Source organism: Lactuca saligna, chromosome 5, assembly GCF_052625555.1.
Source record: "Lactuca saligna cultivar CGN05327 chromosome 5, ASM5262555v1, whole genome shotgun sequence".
Lineage (NCBI taxonomy): Eukaryota > Viridiplantae > Streptophyta > Magnoliopsida > Asterales > Asteraceae > Lactuca > Lactuca saligna.
The window spans coordinates 246,107,311-246,129,493 of NC_136421.1; the positions used below are offsets into that span (position 1 = coordinate 246,107,311).

Below are 22,183 nucleotides of genomic sequence, written 5' to 3' on the forward strand. Positions count from 1 at the left end.
AAAAGGTTAGAAGCATATGCTCCATGAACCCCAAGTGCTCCATTGAGTTTCAAGTACCCCAAATGCTCCATAAACATGATCCAAATGTTTGAGTCACATTTAACAAAAGATTACAATCATATAAGTCAAAGTATATACGTTCCTTTTTCCCTAACTGGAAAAGAAGTATCTTTGGGCCTCTCGGTGATTTGGTGTGACTTAGAGTGTTGGGACCAACGATGACTCATTTTATGCGTTCAATTGAACGTCTTATGTCGTCATCACAAATCAGAAATTGGGAAACAAAAAATGGACAATGAGATTGATTCTAATCCATGTGTCATTTATGTACGATATCTAGAAAGATGGAGGAATATTTCATAACTTATGATAGGACCAACTTTTGTTTAGTTCAGAGTTCGACAGTTGCTATGGAAGCACTATTTTCTGTCTAATTTAGAAGTTAGACTGGTAATTGTAGTTATAGAATTATCTAAGTAGGAGACTGTTGGATTATGTGTCTAATCCAATAACTAAATTAGTATATACTTGAATTATTAGCAAAGTCCTTTAAGGTTACCCTTAAACCTAGTAATTGAATAGGACGACTTTTAGAAATAGAGAGACTAATTTATTGATTTATGAGTAATAAATAGAAATAAATGAATTTATTAATTTGTTATGAAAATAATTTATTAACTAGAATTAGTCATATTTAATTAAGAATTAATCAAAAGTTAATTAGAATTAATTTTAGGAATAATTAGATTAATTAAAGGTGCAAAGGTTAAAGTTCAATTATTCAATAGTTGAGCAACATGTTCCCGAACCTTCCTTGGAAGGGGTGTGCGACTTTAGGGTATTCCAGGGCATCTGGTATATTCCTTGTAGATAATAGGAAGCTTGATAATTACCAATTTGAATTAATATTGTTTTATTCATTTAAGAATTATCTAGGGTTTCCAAGTTGCACTATAAAAGGCACCCTTGGTTGTGGATTTTCAGCCACTCCTCATTCACTAGAGATAGCTAAAAGTTATGTCATCCCTCTCCTCTTTTTTCAAGTCTCCTAGTTACTAGCATTGGGTTTGAACCATCAGAGGCACGAGATTTCTAGTGCTTGCTTACAAAAGCTTTGAAGAAGGGTTTCTGATTTGTTTACTATAACAAATCAAAAGGTGTGTATTATTCCTTTGTGAATTTTAATCTCATTAGGGTTTTTGTAGTTTGATAGTTCATAGTATGTTGCCTTTATGTGAAAGACATAGATCCCTTTAGGTTGCATGTAACCTAATCATTTAATTGTTAAGTGTTTTTCCTCTTAGAGCATTGTTGTTGTAACCTGTAATTTCCATCAAAACTTTGTATATATGTAGTACCTTATTATATGTTTAATTGATGACCGTTAGTCGAATCAATACTAGCTTCATTCATGAAGCCATACTATAAGAGAGGTATAAGGAAACGACCTATAAAATGACCATTAAATTAGTGTCCGTTTCACCCATTGCTTCTTTGTGTGGTCGATTGTCGTTGGCTGAAAGGGTTCAATAGGATGATGTCTGGTTAAAATTAAAACAAACGTAAGTACTAAAATAAAATTCTCATTCTTAATTATCTTAGGAAAATGTGAATTGTTGCTAATCCATGATTAACACACATTATGCGTTATTATCATATTTATGGAGCACGTGTGGTTAACTGACACATATATTTGAGACATAAAAGCAAAATGATGTGGACTTGTGGTTGTGACTTATTGATAGAGCGTGTGTGGTTAACCAGCACATCAATTTGAGAGCCATGACACAATTAACGGTCACATGTTCTTGCATGGTTGGTTCACCATCATATTTTTGAGACCACAATATCCCTGACACAAATAGAGGATGTGCAAATCCAATATTAACATCCCATTAAATAGCTTTAATGAATCTAAAAAGATCTACGAGTTTCATAGTGATTGAAAATGGAAAAGGGAATTACCTACCTAAATAACTTCGTAATGTGTTAATGACATCACTCTACACATTGCAAAGCCAAATCTGGATCCTAACCTTACTAAAAAATAAATTAGGGTTGAAATAATTATATAAAGTATAAATAAAACAAACAAGAATGGAATTAAAACTAAATGATGTCTAAAAGGAAAACTCCACTAAAGTCTTGAAATTAAGACCTCGCAAAAGGATCAACTGGAAGGATGATCAATCTAATCAAAATTCGTAGTTTGAGAATAGTTCTCATATATGAATAGAAAGATCATGTTATTCATGAAGCTCTTCTTGATATTTCCGTTGAACCACTACATTCCAAAACTATTAAGAACAGTTATCATATTAACATAACAAAGTAAAATGGAATTTCGTTTAGTTAGGAGTTAACTTTGATTATCGATTTAGTCGAAAATGTACATATAATTAGTTCACTCTGATTTTGATATGAATGACTTAAAAATGTCCAATAAGGAGTTAAGTGGATGTAAAGAACCGTTAGGACTAAACTATCCAATCATTGAAACTCCAACTTCAAACACTCCCATAATTCACTATCATGAATATAAGTGTTAAAAACAATGAGAGTTGGTTACCTGTACGATTTGTGGAGATATACCTAATTGGACCCCAAATGCCAAGGACAATAGGAAGGATTATTCTTAGACTTGTTTTGATAAACTATTCTTTCCAAAATTAAGAAAAAGGGCAAAGAAAGCATAAAATCCCAACATGTATGATAGGTATGATTGAAATATAGAAACGATAATTTGATCATGGATTACGAGCTCAAGCTACTATCCATGGGATCATATGATAATTCATTCTCATGAATGTTTAGTCTACAATCAGATAGGATAATTCAAAATACCATTTGATCATTACTCTTATTCTTAAGTACTTTACTAAGAACAAATTAATGACATATCTTGTTTTGAATATCAAGATGTTACTACTATTCATAGGATCAAAATATATCTTGTTTTGACATCCCTAAATTTATGACCTTTTTAAAACTTTTTTTATGCTTGATATTTGGCAATGTAGAATTTCTCCCATAAAAAGTATATTCGAAGACATGTTTATCATTGATTATTAAAACTTGAGATGTGATAACTGAGACCAAAAATAAGCCTAAACAGGCCTTACGTAAAATTTCGGAGCCTACGGGCTTCTTAAATCTCTCAGCAGATAATTACATTATCTATCGGTACCTTCGTATCGCTATCTGTGATACAAAGAAACTTAGTGGGTCAGGTTGGGAAACCTGGTGAGTAAATAGGGATTTCAATCCCATAATGTTATATATATATATATATATATATATATATATATATATCTTGCAAACCATCTGTTACTAAAATATATATAGATGTGTCTCCAACTTGGATATCTATAAACCCTCATACCTAAACATACCCACCCCAATTGATCTTCACATATCCTAGTCTATGATTATCAGGATGGATTATTCCACCTAATGAATTGTTTAGAATGAACAAGTGTTTGTCATCTGGAAGATGACTAGACATACCTTCATAGTTTCTTGATCTGGACCCACCATTTTTGGTCATCCAAAAGATTACGCAGGCATACCATTAAAGTTAGCTGACCTAGACCCACCATTTATGGTCATCCAAAATGGACTATGATTTATACTCTGGTACGTATCTCGTACCATGAACACCTGAAAGTGTCAAGGAACATAACTCTACTGTCTATTCCTAACTTACACATATACATCCCGAATGAGACTACCCGATATCAAAGTTAACTGGACTAGTTATCTTCAATAAGTCTTGTCTCATTAACGGGCATACCTACTAATCTCTCAATACCAACTTTGTGTAGACAACCTTATCCTATTCTACTGTGCATATTTAGCATAAAGTAGTTAGGCATTAATATACTTTCATTCTTCTCTCGAATAATATTTCTATTATTGTTATCATGTGATAATAGATATATACCTTTAATGTATATAGAATCATATTTGCTTCGTTACCGTACATCATCAAATACATTTCTAACACATAAACCATGCACAAAAGCATATAGCTCACATATAAACTTTGTAACAGATATTTAATACTTAATTAATACTTGTATTAAAATCATGTTCATGAAAGGGACTATGCATTCACTTGATAAGATTGGATGCCTTGGAATTAGGGTATAACTTTGCCTTGGTTGTTTATCATTTCATCTGACATGACCTAGGTACGAATATCAATAAGTCTTAGTCATATATTTTTGGCAACTAATGATAGTCTACATTCCTCACTAATGCTAATGTCTATATCAAGATCTAACAAGTAAGGAACAACCATATCTGATAGTCTAGATTCCCCAGAATCCTCTCGACGAGCTCTACAACTTCTATTAACATCTTAATAGCTAATTCTTTGTGACATCCCCCAATTTCTCAGCTAGAAAAGACCGATTTAGTTTATGCTTTTAAAATAAATTCAGAGTAATGCCTCCAATAAAAATATATGAAATTTGTCCCAAAACAAAATATGATAAAAATTTATCAAAGCACTTCTTAAAGAAATGTATTTTTTTCATTTCATTACAAAACTCGGGATGTCCACATTGATACAGACCAAAAGCATAAATAGTATATTATAAACCTTACAATAGTTATTTACATCTACTGGCTTATAATCCAAAAATCCCTCGTCATCATCCAACTATGCTCTGGGTCCACTACCTGTAATATAGAAAGCTGAGTGGGCCAGGCTTGGGAGGCTGGTGAGCATATAAGGTTTTCAACCCACAATAAATAAATATATTATTTCATCAACCAACAATAAATTTATTAATTTCATCAACCAACAATAACCCTGATTACCCATTCTCGTTATCCTCCCTTTATGTCCCTAAACATCTATCATAAGGGACCTAGCCTAAGGATTTTTCTTCGGGGTGACAACACTGCTAGGGGATTCCTTAGCAATACATGTCAAATAAGGCAACCATGGGGGTTTGAAGTACATCTGGTGAACACTTAGTTTAAAAACACATACAGGTTGCGAGCCTGCTAGATTTCCACTAGACTGTCTAGAATAGTCTGTGGTCATCATCTATACTCCGCTAGATGACTGGAACAACAACAACATCGAGGCCTCTCATCATTTTATCACACATCAACTATTTCATCTACCCATGTTTCACCCAACATATTTGTTGATAAAAATACATATACAATTTTAAACCTGTAGAAAAACATTCATTCAACACCCATCTCAAATAAACAAACAATATATACACACACACACACATAGCATGTATTTTATATAAAATACTTCATATCTATGTGTAAGATGAAAGTGACCACACACTCACTTGATTTGACGATAATTGGGCAGCACTTCGTCTCTTAAAACAATTGTTTCTGATAAAATCGGGATGTTTTCTCAAAAACCGGGCTTCACGTGGACAAATTTTCAGCTCGAAAAATCTTTTTCTCGGGATCTTTGGGTGCTTCGGGACTTGCTTATGATGCTAGGATGGTATTTTAGGTTTAGGGGTATTTAGTGTAAAATAAAGGAAAGTAGAGGGTGAGAGGATGTAAAGTTTGTAACATCAATTCGGCTGGCTTCGTTCACTATTTATACTTGTTGATGCCTCGAGTTATGTTGGTCGTAACTTTCCTGGTACGCGGGGCGTACTTCTTCACCAACCACCATGTTGTGTGTACATCGATTACGTTGGGCATACAAAGGGATTATCTCGACGCGTCACGGCTACAAACACATGTGCACCGTGCAATGGAGTAGGGCTATGTGGCTTCAGTTTTCCGGAGTGACCAACCCGGGACATAGAAGAGCCAGGTCACTGAACCTAGCGGTTTAAGCAGCAACATCGGAACCATTCATTTTCAGATTCCAGAGCGTTTGCTTCAGTTTTTGCATCTCGTCACGCGGGCAATATTCAGCCATCATCAACTCTTTCAGATCATCCCAACTTATGGCATTGGCTATCGGAAGAGTTAGGGATTTGACTTGGCTATTCCACCAAGTTAGTGCTCTATCAGTGAAGGTGCATGCTGTAAATTTTACTTTGCTTGCCTTGGGGCACACACATATCTCAAAGATTAATTCGGTTTTCTCGAACCAACGAGTCAGGGAAATGATACCTCCAGTGCCATCGAAAGACCGATGTTTAGCATTAGTAAAGTCCTTATAGGAATAATCCCTCAGGTATCGTTGAATATCTCCTTGATTGGAAGGGTTGGCACCACTGCCTGCCCCGCTTGTGCCACTTGCGTTGATCTGTGACATTGTGGCAGCCACGACGGCTGAAACTGCTGTCTGGAACACAACAGGATCGTGCTGAGGAGGTGGTAGTGGCGGTGGATTGTTATTCTTTCGGTTGGACTTTTTGAAGGCATCTTTCTCTAAAAGAATTTAAGAGAAAAACGAAGATAAGTCCTCTATAGTGGTAAGGAGTCAGGTGATATTGAATAGTGTATATCTTATCTTGACAGTTATAGTGTTCTATCAAGAGATTTATAATGGAAGTCTACTTAATACAAGTAAATAATCGCTATGAAATTTATAGCCATACTTGGAATGAAATCTGTATAATGTGTTTGGCTCTAGTATCGTAGTGCTACAAAATACTCCTATAGTATTTTAGTTTGTATGCTTTGTTCTATTGTTCCTTTTTGTATGGAGTTGAGAAAGTTTTAGACTTGTTGCAACACCATTGTCACTCCCAAACACATGTTGGTCATATCTCAAATAAATATTGTTGATCAGGCTATATTTATTCCAGATATGATTACATAACCGCCCAGGTTTAACCGTAGTGTTCAACATCTAAATACTTTTGTTTTTTCTTCTTGTGATACTGCTTCTGGTATGTATCTGGTGTTAGTATACTTCTTATAAAATACTTTAGATTTTAAAGTATACCTTTAGTTCAGAGCGCTTCGGCCCCTTAGTGTTTATAGTTGTATACCATGTAAGGTTTGATATACTTAGTTCACTATAAACAATGCTCTGATACCAATCTGTCACACCCCCAATCCGGAACGGTGGAAACGTTCGGGGCAGAGGACGTCATATACAATATCGCAACAATTGTATAATAGGAATCAAAGCAAACACAACCATTACATTGATAAAATAGAGTATTTACATCTGTTTAATACATAGTTTGTATGACATCAAGATGGATAACAAAAGTATAAAAGACATGACTCTAGAAAGCTTCGTCTTCTCAAAATCCTGCGGGTGTACCTGTCTTATCGGTTCCCTGAGAATACAAGTGCTTTTGAAAGTGTATCAACATTTAAGTTGGTGAGTTCATAAGTATGTTTTAGTGCTGGAAAACTTGTCTTTGTACTTTGAAAATACTAGTGTGTTTCTCAAGAAAATCCAATATTTACTATAGTGAATGTAGTGTAATCATGTATATTCTGTATAATTGTATACTGCATTAGTGTACTTTGTGTTAGAAAATAGTATATTGTATTTGTATTTGTATGAAAAACCCTTGTATGTATACCTCGATACCACCAGTTGTAGTGAAAGTAGTGTACAGTAACAGTGTATGTATAAAACCTTAGTATGAAAATCTGATATTTACCAGTTGTAGAGTAAAGTAATGTACCACGGTGATATTTGTATGAAAACCTTGTATGAATGTCTGGGTCCTACCAACTATAGTGTAAATAGTGTACTATAATCTTATTAAATAAAATAAAACCATTGAAGTAGAGTTAATCCCGTAAATATACTTGTTAGTTATACTGTTGTGAGTTTCATATAACCATGCTGATATGACCTAATGACCTCTAAGACGTTCTTCAGGCGTCCGATAATTATGACATTTATCACCTCGAGTCTACCGACCAAGCTGTTGCAAGCAGCTCTGGTGTGGGATTGTTAGTCCCGTATAGATCTACACACAAATCTCACGCTCTCCCTCCTGGAGACTCTGGTTATACTTTATAGGATTTAGTTCCGTACCCTAAAGAATACTATTGAAGTAGTGCCTCACAACCCTGTATCAACTAGTTTATGTGTTGTGTTGTAGTGTCATAGTGTTCTCTTGTATTAGGAAATAGTAAGTATTGTCTTGTATTTAAGTATTTGTACTGTAAAATAATTATACTTTAATAATTATTTTATTAGAGTGTATATGTATCAATGTACTAGAGTAGTGATTCCCAAACTATACCTTGTATAGTTTGATTGTGCGTTCTTGTTCGTGTATCATACTTAGTACAAAAAATGTAACGAATCCCAACTATATCGACTATAGTTTAAATGTATGTTTCGTAGTGAAAGAAAAACATTTGAAATTTAGTTGTATAAATAATTACCCTTATGCTCAACACATTACAAAAGATTTAAAATAGATAACATATTTTTAGGAAGTGTAGTGAAGGCTCATTTTAAACCAATTGCAAAGGTTTTTAAAATATTTAAAAATATCTGTATAAACACAATAGACCTTGTGTTTTACTTGTATTCCCCCATAAAAATATTAAAAACGTTTAAAATGTAAGGGTATGAACTCACCTTGTATGTGCGTTTGAGTTTGGGATAGCGAAGCGGTAGAGACGATCCTCGGGTTGTTGTACTAGCGAATGACGTTACCCTAAAATAATTATATTCGACGTCGTATTTAAATTAATTAGAATATTAATTTAAATAATGTGTTAAATAATAATTTAATTATAGGGAAGACTTACACTTAATTTGAAAATTAACTGAAATTGTTGGAATTGTCGAAATTGGAGTTTTCGGATGAAAATAAGGGTTTACGGTTGGATCTTGAATACTTATGAAGATTTGAAGGCCACTTGAAGATTTGAAGATGAATTTGAATGTTCTTGATACGAAATATGAAGATTTGAAGATTCTGGGTGAAATTCTTTAAAGATTTGAAGGTTTACGGATAAATATTGAGAGGATTTTGAGAGAGTTCACAGATGCAAATGAGATAAATGAAAGCGTTTACGCCTAGAACACTTATATATAAGGGGTGTTTACGGATTGTATTTGGGCCATGGCTTGGGTTTACGGTCTACAAATGGGTTTTCAGCCCATTAAGGGGAGGTTCACGGTCACGCTTGGCTGTGAACTCATTGTCTTCCTTTTTCTTTGGCCATAATCTTTGTTGATTGCACAAGATTGGGTCGTGAACTCCAATTTGGAGTGGCTTTTGGCTGTAAACACTCCTTGGGAGTGTATTAGTGGTCGTCAACTCCATTTAGGAGTTGTTTTGATGAATTAAACTTTGAATTAACTCAAGTAGCCCCCTTTACTTTGAACTATTGTAAGTTTGACTTAATCAAGTGTGATTTTATGTTAAGTGTTTAGCCTTTAGTACCTTACTTCACCATGATTTTCCACATGTATATGTATATAAGTTAAATAAACACACTTGTAGTTTAGAGTTTTATTTAAAAGAAATTACGGGTTGTCACATATGTGAAAGAAATAAACTCATTATTGTCATCTTTGTTGATATTCAATCATTGATGATAATTATGAAAGATTCTTTGGATTCAAAAGGGTGAACTTACCTCGGATATGGATACGAAAGGCACGGAAGTTCACATGACGCATAATCAGTAAGGACCATCACATCTAATAGTTTCTCAAACATAATGACATCATAGTCAATAGAGTCATATTGAAAGAAAGTTGTGTCGATCCATTCTTTAAGTCAACAAGTCTGACAGTAAGGCTGACATTTAAACTTGATCATAAGGCATTTGATTTGCAAATGATTTGACTAGAACCCGCTTTGAATAATTTGTTTTGAATTTAGAGAACTTAAAGAGTATAAAATGTTAACTTGATTTGGGTATTAATAAGTAGAGATCTTAATATACGATGAAGAACATTAATCTCAATTAGTTTATCACTGTGTTCTCCTTCTGCATATTTAGATCCCACTTCCTAAATATTAATTTATTCAAAAATCCACAATCGGCCATAATCTTGGCAGTAAGTTTTGAGTTAGATTGTCCTTAGGCTGGTGGATTGTCCATATATATTGAACAAATAATAGAGATTGCGCTAACACTTATGAGTACTTGAAATGGTGATTAAGTATTGGAACAATCCGCACTTAGAGAGATTATTTCATGGATTCAATCACTAGTAATTCTAAGACGGTAATATCTTTTATTCTTAAAATGGAGAGACATTGAGTTCTTTACATAAAATTTGGTTATGTATTGGTCTTGCTCAACCATTATCCATAACTGGTAATCATAACGGGTGAGTCCATGCATGATTTAATGAGTAGGCAAAATCGTTTAGTCAGAGTTTATATGTTCCTTCTCCCTTAACATAAGAGGTGATATTTGTGGGCCCATCAATGATTTTGTGCTGATATCTAATGTGCTTGACTGTGTCTAGACTGAATTGACGTGTTTAATTAGCAGTCTGATTTAATCATCAAAAACTGGAAATTAAGAAACATAAAGTTGAACTGTTATGTTGATTCATAATTTATGACTCAGTTCACAAAGATATCTTCTAGGAACATAGGAATAATCGGTCCCTTATCTAAGGTTTGATACTGGATAAGATCAGAGTTTGACAGTTGTTGTGGAAGGTACACTTTGTTGGTTATTTAAAGATTATTTGACCAATAGTAGTTGATGAATTGTCTAAATGGGAGACTGATGGAAATTGATGTCCAATGTCATAACTAAATTAGTATAACTTTGGGAATAATAACAAAGTCTTTTTAGGTTGCCCTCAAGAGCTAAAATAGCTAAAATGGATTTAGGATATTGAGACAGTTAGTTAGTTGATTTATTACAGGTTAACAAATAACTAGAAACTATTTGGAATTGTTTGGAATATTATAATTAATCTAGAGGTGTAGGGACTGAATGTTAATTGTTCAAAAGTTGAGCAAAAGTAACATTTTGGAATCCTAGGTGGTGGATGCTTTTAGGATCTCTTGGAGCATTCAAGAATCATTACAGATAATAGATAAAGAAAAGATTTAAATCTGGATTAAATTTGATTATTTTTAATTGATTCAAATAAGGGTTTATCTGCTCATCACCACATCTATATAAATGACCTTTAGGGCCTTAGAAAATTCATTCGTTACTTACTATAAGGTTGAGAAACGAATTTATCAAGCCACTCCCCTCTCTCCTAAATATTTTAGGATTTTAGTATTTTGGGTGTGAGCCATTAGAGGCATCCTACTTTGGGTGATAGTCTTTCCAAGTGATTGCAAGGAGTTTGATATATAGAAGTGGTCAAGGGAAATTATGAATTTTTTTCTTAAAGTTTAGTAATCCTTTCCCATTTGATAGTTCATATTCCTGCTTTACAAGTACATTGCTACAATAGTAAAACTTAGATCCTAGGGTGCCTGTACACCTAGGATGATTTTTGAACGTTCCCACTGCCTTAATCAAATGTATAGTTGCATATAAAACCCAAAATATATGTCATACTGAAGTGAAGTCGTGTGCCTAACTCCTCATGAAATCGTATCCAAAATCTGGAAGTAAACCTCACATCTCTATTAGAAACCATTGAAACTGCAACGCCATGGCGATAAACTATATGTTGAACATAGATATCTGCCAATTTCTTTGCCAATGAACTTTCCTAAATAGAAATAAAGTGAGTACTCTTGGTCAACCAATCCATTATGACCAAATAAAGTTTGAACATCAAGCAGTCTTGGGTATCTTGGTAATAAAATCCATGGTAATATGCTCCCAGTACCATAGCGGAATATCTAAAGGCTGCAACTTGTCGTGACGTCTTTGATGCTCAACCTTGACCTTCCTACATGTCAAAAATCTCTCCAAATACCAAGCCACATACCGTGTCATATTGGGCCAACAATAATCATGCCTCAGAATATATTCGTCGCCCCTGAACGAATCGAGAATTTAGATTTAATGGTCTCCTCCATCAATGTTTTGTTTTCTGATTTTGTTTATGTTTCATATTTCTGGAGATTGGACCGTCAATTCTTTATAGCTTCTACCTAAGTTTTAGATTTTTTACTTAACATGGTAATATCTTTATAGATATTTGATTTAATTCAAAAGTAAATCTAGTTCTAATTTTTCTGATGCTTGATTGTTTGTTTTTGATTTTAATTTTTATTCACATTCTTGGTCTTGATATATAATCAAATGCTGAAAGCTTATATGTTTTTTTTTTTTTTTTTTTTTTTGTCTCAGATTTATGTAGACTAGACTTGAGTCGATTCTTTATATCTTCTACCAACGTTTCATTTTTTTATGTAGATATATGATTTAGAACTCAAAAGTTTAAAGCCAATTCTAAATTTTTTGATGTTTGACTATTTGTTTCTGAATTTATTTTGCAGTTGGAGCTTGCTTTGAATCGAATATGAGATTAGACTTCTACAACATAGAGACACAAATGTTGAACGGTTCGAGAATATTATGTATATAGAAAATATATGTTAGATAAAATTGATTTTGATAGTATTATTAATAATTTTGCATCTAAAAATACTAGAAAAAGTTTTTTTTGTTCATGTAATGTCGTGTCCGCATTTTATTTTTTATATTAATACTGATTTTTTTTAACTTTGTAATGGTGTGTTTATTTTCTAATTAATTTTTATTATATATATATATATATATATATATATATATATATATATATATATATATATGACTTTAGGACCCATTTTTTCTTTTTGCATGGGCCCACTATATGTTTGGTCCCACCCTGATATCTCGTCATCTTCATCACCACCTCTGCAGCGTATCGAGGAAAAAGTAGTGCCCTCTCCATAAACATGGAGGTGATCTCTACCATAGTGTCTGTAGTCTAATCGAGAGCCCGGAACTCTCAAGCCTGTTGTCGCACCTCAATCTCCGATATATAGTCGACTAAAACTTGCTCAAGTCATGGTCTCAATAGTCTCTGTTCCAATAATCTAGACCACCTTTCCCCACCAGCCTCTAGTTCCATTGCACAAGAGACATGCATCGAACATGGCCTTTTCCCCATCTAGGAAAGCGCTCTCCATATCCATAATCTAACACATACTAACAATGGGCTATTTATTCCTAAAAAACTCAATAGCCCCATAGACACGAAATTCCTGGAAAGTTATATCATGCGTCTTGGGTTGTCTAGCCCCTAACTCAGTCCAGATGGACCGCATACGCTCATCCATCATGGTTACCAATTCATCCTTGATCGTTTTCAAATATACCCGGAAAATCCTCCAAGATAACCCTCAAAATCTCTACGGAAGTCAGGTCATATATCTCTACATCACCCGATCCAGAAGCTGATCATTAACCGGAACCGAAGCCACCTCTATGTCGAGTCATTACCATTATAAAAATGCAATATAAAGGTCAAAATATGAACATAGTGTCATCCCACACTATTTTCTTACTACAAACTCCTCGAAATCTCAATGACTCTCCCTGATTCATGTATTCATCATGTGCTTCCAATAATACGGGCCCATACTAACCTCCACACCTATCCATAACCAAGAACCATTCCAAGGCTTTTAAGTTATTTCCTTACAATCACCATCAAGCACTTTATCATAGGAGTGCCCATAATACTAAGATACTTCTTAGACATCCTAGGATTTCCAACTCTACTCGATCAGAAAAAGGTCTTTGTAAACGCTGATAAATCACCTCGTGAATGCAAGTAGTACATAACCAAATATAAGATAGACATTCGAATAGATGTATCTACCATAAGGCTTCATCAGAAAAGAAAATGCAATAAGACTGAACTAAAAATTATATGGTTATTTAGTCATAACGATGTACCAACTCTAATTCATTCTTCAGACAATCCATCATGATTAGAATAAACTCAAACAAGCACAAAGCAAAACACATAACATGCACATAAAGAATCTCTCCTAACAAGCATTCTAGCATGTAATCCTTAGTAAATGCCTTATCCCAGCTTCAATCATGCAATAACATATTTAACATAACAACATGCATGAGTATTTTGAGAATTAATTAGTTGAGCTCTAGCTTCTTGCACACATCACATCCTTTTTCTTTTTACAAAACTTTTAAAAAACATTTTTCATAAAAATAGTCTCGCAATCCTGTTGAGTTCAGAGGCACCCAACGCTAGCCTGAATCCCTCAAACCAAGGCTTTTCTACCAACTTGTAACGTCCCAAATTTTCAAACCAAATTCTCATTTTTAATAAAAAGTACACCATTTCAATTTTTGATCATAAAGTAAAATCAACCAATTATTTACATCATAAAATCAGAGTCATAATAAAGTCAAAGTGCGGAAATTTCAATAACACAAGTGCATATGAAATGCAATCACGTCGTTCCCTTCCCTTTCTTACTAGAAGTACATGAAATATCCAAACTTAAACTTTAAGCACATAGCTTAGTGAGTTTCCCAAGATACCATATATAATACATATCATAGGCCCAACCTAACGATTTATTTTAACCAAGTTGGCCAAACCTAATGGGTCCAACCCAACAAACATGTAAACGTACAAGTAAGAGACACAAAGACAACTAGCATATCATGATACATAATATCCTACATAGTATAATGAGAATACTCACCTGATCAAAGAGCTGAAATGGCGATACTCAAAGTCACGTAGAAACAGCTATCCGCACCATCCATAATTATTAGAGGTCACACCTTAGTCTACAACCTAAAACCTCTAAGTCTGATTGAAAGTCAAACTGATCAAAAGTCAACATTCAACGGTTAACCATCACCAACCACCGCACCGTGACCAGCTCCTTGTATGGTTCAATAAATGGTGCAAGACTTTTCATCTTTCCAACTCCATATGGTCCAGAAGACAAATAATACATTCCTCAACTTCTTGAGTTAGGGTTGTAAACGAACCAAACTTTCGGCGAACCATTCGTGAACCGTCCAGTAAAATGTTTGTTTATGTTAGTTTATTTAATAAATGAACGAACAAGAACACAAATTCTCGTTCGTTTAGTTAAGTGCGCGAACGTGAACAATAGTCTCGTTCGTTCATTTATGTTCGTTCGTTTCAGTTTATTTATGTTCATATATGTTCAATTTTTTAATTATATATATATATATATATATGTGTGTGTGTGTGTGTGTGTTTATGTTCATATCTGTTCAAATGTGTTTGTTTATCTTTCTTCGTTTGTGTTCATTCGTTTATGTATGTTTAGCATGTTCACGAACATAAATAAACGAACAGTAACAAGGTAATTTGTTAAATGAACAAGAAAATTAGTTCATTTATCCGTGCGTGTTCGTTAATTTGTTTTGCTAACTTAAACGAACAAACATGAACAAACCCTTGTTCGTGTTCGTTCGGTTCGTTTACATCCCTATCTGGAGTTCTTCCAACTCCAAAAAAATCACCATAAGGTACCAAACTACCACTTAAACACCACAACAACCAAGATCTATGCATGAAGAAAGATAAAGCATGAAGCTTTCAGACTTACAGAACAAATGTGGGCAAAGAGGGTTGAAACTTTAAATGGAAACAACACCTTCAAGCAATACAAGCCTTTTACTTCAAAACACCAAAACACACTAAGTAAGAACATAAAGGCTAAGGGTTTGTATTGGGAGGATGGAAGCAGTAGGAGGAGTAAGCCCTACACCATACATCCTTTTAATAAGGCCCAAGGCCTGAGACCTAGGGTTTTGAACCCAGTCACCACCGCATTGCAATGCACACGTGACCGCGCCACAACTAAAATGATGTGGCCGTGCAGCGAATGGTCTCACCACCGCGCAACGACCAGTCAAAAATCCCGTAAACTCCAAACTTAAATAAATTAAATGCCAACAGATTAATATTGAAAAACTGATGTTACAGTAAAGGTAGCCGTGTTCACGGTTTAGTACTTTATTTTTATTTCGCTTTTAGTCTCTATCGGACTTAAATGATTATTTTTTCTTTAACTATGTTCAAAAATCATCTTTAACTATTTTTTAATCATTTATTTATTATTTAGAGAATATAACATAAAAAATATTGTAGTTTGACACATATTTGGTTTAACAATGTATATTGGGTTGCAATAGAATGGAAAGGCAAACTAGTCATTTTCACCATTCGGCACAACCAATCATATGCATAATCAAACATGGTTTCAGTAAGGCCTATGACTCAATTAGTTACCGTCAAACAACCCTATAATAAATTTAGATCAAACGATGTGAATATACATGTCAATAAAAACAAACGATACAACACCATCACATTTTCATCATTCGGATACTCAGGTTGCTATCTGCCAATACATAAGTCATGTATTGAGTGGAATCAGTACTCTTCCAAATGGAGGTTCATTTGTTTGTACGATTAGCCAACATATAGGCTTCTTAACTTAGGAAGAGGTGATTCTTATATTCCTAGTGGTAGCCAATATGAGTTTCCATAAACCTTACAAAAATATGTGGATTGTGACTCATATGAGACTCATGAATTTGTAAACTTTTTAATACACATTGTGGGCTCGTTTATGAGCCCGGTTGCCATTCATTCTGAAAATGGACCACCAAACATTCATTTTTATGAGTTAATGTGAATTTCTATTATTTTTCATTTTTTCATATAATAAAGTGTAGAGGGGTCATATATATATACACACACGTGCGCGCGCAAGTATGGATGAGTTTTTTAACCAAACAACCAAGCCGTGATTGGGATCCGTTGGAACCGAATAGTGGTATTCGGTTTAGTTTTTGGTTCTTAGTTTACGGTTACTTGTTTTTTTCGGTTCCGGCCAGGTTTGTTCAGGTTTTGGTCTGAACACCTTCTTAGATAATATATTTCTTAGTAGAAACGAATGGGAACTGGAACCGAACCGGTTGGAATCGAATAATGGTATTCAATCCACTTTTTAGTTCTTAGTTTATTGTTTATTAGGTTTTTGGTTTTTTTGGTTCTATCCAATTCCAAAAACGAACCAAATTAACAAATTTGCTACTGAAATCCAGCAAAGTAAATGAATGGGCCAAAGACCCACTTAAGCCCGATCGGTGGATCAAACAAGGCGGTCTCGTAGCCGAAAACGACTCCGTTTGAAGAGTATCAAAGTACAACGACCTGAATCCCAAAGTCGCATAAACACGGGGTTTCAACATTATCACGCAAAAGGAAGACCCATCAGATAGAAGATTGTTTTCACAAGAACATCAGCACACGTTGATTTCCTCTTGTAGAATAAGGTATGTCTAGCATCTATATTGTACTATAGTTTATAAGATTTGAGCTCAATAAAATCGATGTGAATTGAAGAAATTTCGTATTCTTGGGATTTCATTTGTCCATGGTTCTATTTAACAAACTTGAGAAAAGTTATCTTACTCTGCGAAGAATTCTAGGACTTTGAGTTTAACGAATGGAAAATTTTTAACTTTAGGGATTTGTTTATCTGTCCTTTTGACAAATCGGAAAGTTTAAAAAATCTGATTGGAGAGTTTAGCGAAGTGTAATCCTTAAAAGGGATTGCAACCAGTGACCTAATCCCTTTCTGCATTTAGACTCCCTGTCGCTTTACAATCAAGAACCCTGATGCTACTTGCTGTAATTAACTCTGTATCTTAGCTTCACAATTTCATGTTTCATATACTAGAATTTAATAGTGTTTAGCTCCCTCTGTCCCATGAATTCTGCTTTGAAATGTGCAGTGTTAATTACATATGTACTTTCATTGCAATCTCTAGGTCAAAATTATGTATTTGCTAAATCTCATTGTCACAAACTATTGATGGTTATTGATTTTAACATCCAAAAACCAAGATCATGTTAATTACATATCTTTATTTCATGGCATTAGTTAAGATTTTGTAATTGCCAATTCTTATTGTCACAGATTATTGATACTTACTGATGTATACATCCAAGATCCCTTTCATTATCATTACACAAATTGAATTTGTTATTCAAATCTTTCATAATCTAAATTCAAGCTATAGTTACCAATTCCCCCAGTAAAATCAATGCTAATAACTTTCAGGTTGCAAATATGACATCAGAAAAAAGTCAACCCTCAGTTGCTTCTGCTCCAGTTATTACATCATGTCGAAGGAAAAAGTCAGATGATACAACTTTCTTGGAGGATGTAAAAGATCACATTGATGAGTTTATAAATGCTTCCATGGATGAACACAAGACATGCTTCCAAAAGACCATCTCAAAGGTATGTTTTTAAAATTTAATATTAAGCCATATTCTTAGAAAACAGAAGTTCTTTGCTTAAAGTTTATAGTATCATGATGCATATGCAGATGTTTGGTATGTCTAAAGTTGTTGCAGAAAGAAATTCTAATAACAAGGAAATTGAGAGTTCACTATCCCTGCAAACAGTTGTTTCTGATTAGTTTCTCAACATAATTGTTGCAATGTGCATTTCAACATGATGATTTTGTGATACTTTTTGGTTAATAAATGTGCATAGTTTATTGTAATGTTTAATTTCATATCCTTTTGGGAGGCCGTTTGTTGTACTTAGTTGAAATGTATGGTGTGGGTTATTTTGGGTGGATCTTTCAATTTAAATCTTGTATCTTTTTCTGTTTTTATAACATTATGTTTTTCAGTTTTCTCTAAATGAAACTTATACTTTAATTTGAGCATTTCAATTGGCGTTCAAATGTTGAAACAAAAGTCATCCTAATTTGAAAATCATAATCTATGTTATTTAACAATTCAAAAACATTTTAAATAGCCTTAAATTATGTTGAATCTTCGTCAATCACCAATTCTTGTGATCTCCCAATACATCTGCAACAAATTTGGATTCTAGCAACTTGCTGGTAACCTACATGTTCCTTTTATTTATTTTTATGTTTCATATAGTTTTAATGCTGTTACTTTTTGTTAATTACTGTTTACAGATGTTTGATTTTTATAACTCTCGTTAAGTTTTAAACTGAATCAAGGTACTTGGAGAAGAGTGTATTTTTATTGGGTTTGATTTTTAACTTTTCAAGATTTTATTTGGTTGTATTATTATAAAAAATGATAAGTATACTTGATTCGAAATTTTATTGAATTAAATCTGTACAAATAACACCACACAAGTTTGATATATATATATATATATATATATATATATATATATATATATATATATATATATATATATATATATATATATATATATATATATATATATATATATATATATATATATTTCTAATAGATCCATCTACATTATTTAGTTGGTTATTTTACTAAATCCTTCTTATCACCTTTTGTGTTTTTTCATGGCATTGCTCGTCATATAGATATGCTCTAAAATCTGAGAATTTATTACATGAACAATTTTGGCTATTAATCTATTTGTGTTTATAAATTAATCATGTTTTTACATTTCTTCTATTGAATTATATATTTTCTATTTGTTTACAAAATATGGCTGGATAAAGTAATTTTGTGGTATATCAAATTATGAATATCAACAATATATTTTATTTATATGCAGTGTTTCTAAAATATAAGTTCGTATAATAAATTTTAGATTTGGTTTAATTTTTAACCAAAATTAAGAAATTAACCGTTTTGCTAGAACTTAATATTAAAACAAATAATTTATACAAAAAGACGTAAACACGAATTTAATATATATATATATATATATATATATATATATATATATATATATATATATATATATATATACACACACTTCAGTATAAGTCGTAAATGCATTCTTTTTTTAAATACTTAATAAGTTAAATAGTCTAGACAAACTTTCAAATGTTATCGGTGTAGACAGCATGATGGAAAACAAGGCCAGCCCTAGAGGGTGACATATTGGGTTCAAATGTTATCGGTGTAGACAACATGATGGAAAGCAAGGTCAACCCTCGTCAAATCTTGAGCCCCTGAAATTTGCTATTAATATATATAAGTTTAGAGGTTATAAAGTATAATAAGAAAAAACCAAACTAGTTGTACTTGAGATGTCTGAGTCGCATGACAACTAAAATCCATCTAAGAATTGTCTCTGTTGGAACCTTTTCTTGTCTCACTTCTTTCTTTACTTTTCGAAAAACCTTTTGGAAAATCGTAAAAAGATGCCAAAGATAAAGTGGTAAACCAGGAGGTGAGATTTCAAAGGTAATGTGTTTTATGAAAGGTCGCTGCAATATATATATATATATATATATATATATATATATATATATATATATATATATATATATATATATATATATATATATATATATATATATATATATAGGTGGGATTTCAAAGGTAATGTGTTTTATGAAAGGTCGTTGCAATATATATATATATATATATATATATATATATATATATATATATATATATATATATATATATATATATATATATATATAAAGTGGTAAACCAGGAGGTGGGATTTCAAAGGTAATGTGTTTTATGAAAAGTCGCTGCAATATATATATATATATATATATATATATATATATATATATATATATATATATATATATATAAAGTGGTAAACCAGGAGGTGGGATTTCAAAGGTAATGTGTTTTATGAAAAGTCGCTGCAATATATATATATATATATATATATATATATATATATATATATATATATATATATATATATATATATATATATAAAGTGGTAAACCAGGAGGTGGGATTTTAAATATTATTTTCGGAACTTGAATTAATTAAAAAAAATAAAAATAAAATAAAAATAAATTCTATTTTTTTTGAAAAATACGTGAAATATTCTAAATAGAATATTATAATGTACATATTCTAAAAATAATTTTAAAATGCAAAATAAATGGAAAAATCAAAAAATTCTTTTTTTAAATATTATTTTCGGAACATGAATTAACTAAAAAAAATAAAAAAATGCGTCTCACGGTCTCACAAAATATAGGTGGTCTCAAATGAACCTAACCCTATATATATATATATATATATATATATATATATATATATATATATATATATATATATATATATATATATATATATATATATATATATATATATATATATATATATATATATATATATATATATATATATATATATAACTCTTTTTAATTTCTAGCTATTTAATGCTTCCAAATTAAAAGACATTTGTGTTTATGTTATCATTGATCATTAGTTTGACCCATTTTGTAGGATATTCATAGGAAAGAAGAAGTGTTATGGTGTTGGTATTTGGTTTCCATCTTTTCTTGATCTTAGTGATTTTTTTTAATTCAATGTTTTGTGATTACTTATCCGATCTATGATATTTGATGGGTTGTTTGATTCAATTACGTTCGTTATCTTGGAGTTCTTTCCATAGAATCATATTTGTTAATTGAGAAAAATAGAAATTGGTGGTGTGTTTGAGTTAATTTAATTATATTGAGAATTTCAGGTCTTAATATTTTTTCAAAAAAGTTTTACGAAAAGTATACTTCTAACTGAATTTAGTCATGGAAGTTCCCCTAAGTTAATAGTTTTGATTTGGAAATCGTCTATTTTTATGAATTTTGTTATCAAATTTGCAACAAAAGATGTCTATGTTTATTTGCTTTTCGCCTCTATAAGACTAGAACAAAAAGGAGTGTCTACACTTGTCCTTTGTTTTTTTTTGGTATCTAATTTTCTGACTCTTGTTGAAAAGTGCAAGAAGATTCATAATAAGGTATTGGATTATAGACATAGTTTTCTTGCTAATTGCAAAAGTTAGTGATCAGATACATCTAAATCAACTTACCAATAAACCGAAGATGTTTGGCAAATGTTTTTGAAAGACGATTTTACATGTATATGGCTACATATTTTATGGAGAATTTTATTGTGAGAAAGATATTACTATTATTCTTTGCAAGCTTAGTAAATCCATATGGTAATGTTGGTATTAACTTGAAGGGTCTCTGTTTTGTATTTGTTCCGGGCCTCAAATTTGTTTGGATCGGTTCTAAATCAAAATTTCATTTGCATGCATCTTTGAAGCTCCCCTACGGTCATAAGAAGAGTGGACTTGCATCTTATGTATAGATTGAGTATTTCCGTATACATCAACTAACATTATTATGGGTACTTTTTTTACTTACGCCAATTTGTAAGTATAAAAAATGGTAAATTTCTAATTTTCTAAAAACTTTTATTACTTAATGTCAACCATTAACACTATATTGAATACATCAACTAGGACCATACCACTAACACCTATGCCACTATTGTTGGGCACATCTTAAATTCTAAATCTCAAATCCTTCT

The 22,183-nt window shown here is 32.3% G+C and overlaps 1 long non-coding RNA gene across 1 annotated transcript; it reads left to right on the top strand.

The window, feature by feature from the left end:
• Positions 1-17,020: 17,020 nt before the first annotated feature.
• On the top strand, positions 17,021-18,582 carry LOC144997274 (uncharacterized). Its single transcript, XR_013659757.1, has 3 exons — positions 17,021-17,172; positions 17,964-18,146; positions 18,235-18,582. It is a non-coding gene; the product is annotated as an uncharacterized LOC144997274 (long non-coding RNA).
• Positions 18,583-22,183: the final 3,601 nt, after the last annotated feature.